A 275-nucleotide genomic window follows, 5' to 3' on the forward strand; every position below is an offset into this window, starting at 1 on the left:
AGGCCCCCCTGACACGGGGCCGGTGTGCAGAGGTCATTCAACAACTGGGAACCCCCCCTAGGTCCCCCTAACGCGGGGCCGGTGTGCAGAGGTCGTCCAACAACTGGGAACCCCCCATAGGTCGCCCTAACACGGGGCCGGTGTGCAGAGGTCATTCAACAACTGGGAACCCCCCCTAGGTCCCCCTAACGCGGGGCCGGTGTGCAGAGGTCGTCCAACAACTGGGAACCCCCCCTAGGTCCCCCTAACGCGGGGCCGGTGTGCAGAGGTCGTCC

This window comes from Nanorana parkeri, unplaced genomic scaffold (genome assembly GCF_000935625.1).
Source record: "Nanorana parkeri isolate BGI_ZX_2015 unplaced genomic scaffold, ASM93562v1 scaffold3906, whole genome shotgun sequence".
Lineage (NCBI taxonomy): Eukaryota > Metazoa > Chordata > Amphibia > Anura > Dicroglossidae > Nanorana > Nanorana parkeri.